Below are 2290 nucleotides of genomic sequence, written 5' to 3'. Positions count from 1 at the left end.
GCTCCTTAAATAGAGTTGTAGAAGAGAAAAAATAAAAGTAAGGAAAATAAAATAAAATAAAAAATCACTTAGGAAAACCAGGGAGAGGGAAGATGAAAAGAATACCCAAGTAGGAAGTTGTAAAGAAAGATAAAAAGAAATGAAAAAAAAAAAAAAAAAAAAAAGAGGGGAAACAAGAAACGGAAAAAAAGAAGGAAAAACAAAAGTGAAGATAGGATAAAATTCAATGAAGTGGAAAGAGAAGAAGAATAGAAGAAAGAATAAACCAACAAAAACAACATAACAATGAAAGGAAACAAAACAAAACAAAACCAGAAACAAAAAAATCAGTGCAGCTGTTTGACCTGAAAAGGAGAAATCTCTGGGGGTTCTTGCCAGCTACAGAATTCATAAGTTGGGTGCAGAAGGGATGTGACAACAAATTTCCTGGCCCTAGATGGAGTTTCTATAGATCTAGGTGTTGTCTATGTTCAGGGCACTCAATCCGGAAGTAGTTGGTGGAGACCCTTAATGGAGCTGGCTTTAGCCTCTGTTAGGACCACAGGGCAGTTGGGTCAGGGAGGCTGGTTATGAGTGTTTTTGTTAGATTAATTTTGGTCTGGTGGCTCTGTATGTTCTGTACATCTGGAGACAAGCTTGCCTGAATCCAGGCACCAAAGTGGCACAGCTGGCCTGTGCCTCACACTGGCGTGGCTCACAACCACACAGCTCCCAACTCCTGGAGAGTGGGGTCTGCACTGGAAGTGGATGAGGGTGGGAGCTGGCCACACTTCTGGTCACCAGGGGATCATGGGTAAAAACCAGATACCACACTTTTCCTATTGACTGTGTGAATATGCGCTGCCACTTTTTGTTACCAAAGCTGCTTGCAGAAGTTCCTACTGAGCTTCTCCTCCCAGCAAGCACTCAATTTGCTTCTTTAAACTTTCCTTTGAAGTTCAGGGTTCCAGGATTTTCATGTGTTTGTTTCATTTGGTCTTTTGTTTCTTTGTTATAGAGGGTTTGTGTAGTGTGTCTGCCTAGTCCACCATCTTGCCAGAAGTCTTAACTTTCCTGATTTTAAACTACTTAGTATCCACTTGTTCTGTTTGAAAAACTGCTTCTTGGTCTTTGTTCAGCATCCTCATAAACACAATGAAGTGTTCTGGAATACCTGTTCTTCTCAATGTTATCCATGTGCTTGTCATGATTCGCACAGTCAAAAGCCTTTGCATAGCCAGTAATGCACAAGTAAACATCTTTCTGGTATTCTCTGCTTTCAGTCAAGATCCATCTGATGTCAACAATGATACCGCTATTCTGTGGCTTCTTCTGAATCTAGCTTGAATTTTTGGCATTTCCCTGACAATGTACGAATGCAGCTGTTTTTAAATTATGATCAGCATTTTACTTACATTTGGTATTAATGAAAGTGTCCAATGATTTCCACATTCTATTGGATCATCTTTCTTTGGAATGGACACAAATATAGATATCTCTTAATTGGTTGGCCAGGTAGCTGTTTTCCAAGTTTCTTGGCATAGATGAGTGAGCACCTCCAGTGCGTCATTAGTTTGTTGAAAGATTTCAATTTGTATTCCATCAATTTCTGGTGCCTAGTTTTTCACCAATGTCTTTAGTGTAGCTTGAACTTCTTCCTTCAGTACTGTCGGTTCCTGATCATATGCTACCTTTTGGGATGATTGAATATCAGTCATTTAAAAAAAATATGTGAAGGTAGTTTATTAACAGAAAACAATAATTTGAGGAGTCCTGTTCATAGATGGTGGCCACAGCAACCCCTCTTCCTATGGGTGCTGTCAGAGGGGATGGAGGTGACATTCTCAATCTGCCCGATCTTCCTTCCTGAACAGGCTAGGGCTCTGAGGGCAGACTGGACCCCTGTTCCAGGGGTCTTGGTCCGATTTCCTTTTGTGGCACAGAGTTTGATGTAGGACTGTGATGCCCAACTCCTTGCACCTCTGTGTCACATCCTGGGCAGCCAACATGGCGGTGTATGGTGACGATTCATCTCAGTCAGTCTTCACCTTCATCCCACCAGTCACACGGCAGGTGGTTTCCTTGTCAGAGAAATCAATGACATGGACAAAAAGTATCATTGAAAGATGGAAAAATGTGGCAGACACCAGAAATTCTCTCCTTCAACCACCTGAGGTCCAAGGCTGATCACTTGCTTCCTTCCTTCTTTTCCTTCCCCTTGTGAGGTGCCATGTCTGCATATCGTCTCTAGACTCCGCCACCGAAAAGAGAGCACAATCATTTCGTTTTAGTACAGTGATCCTATGTAAAC

General features: G+C 41.7%; 1 pseudogene; it reads right to left on the bottom strand.

The window, feature by feature from the left end:
* The window catches only part of LOC102814106, an 11741-nt pseudogene extending 9530 nt beyond the window's left edge, over positions 1 to 2211 (bottom strand).
* Positions 2212 to 2290: the final 79 nt, after the last annotated feature.

Source organism: Chrysochloris asiatica, unplaced genomic scaffold (genome assembly GCF_000296735.1).
Source record: "Chrysochloris asiatica unplaced genomic scaffold, ChrAsi1.0 scaffold00004, whole genome shotgun sequence".
NCBI classification, from domain to species: Eukaryota; Metazoa; Chordata; class Mammalia; order Afrosoricida; family Chrysochloridae; genus Chrysochloris; species Chrysochloris asiatica.
This window is presented reverse-complemented; position numbering and strand designations above follow the sequence as displayed.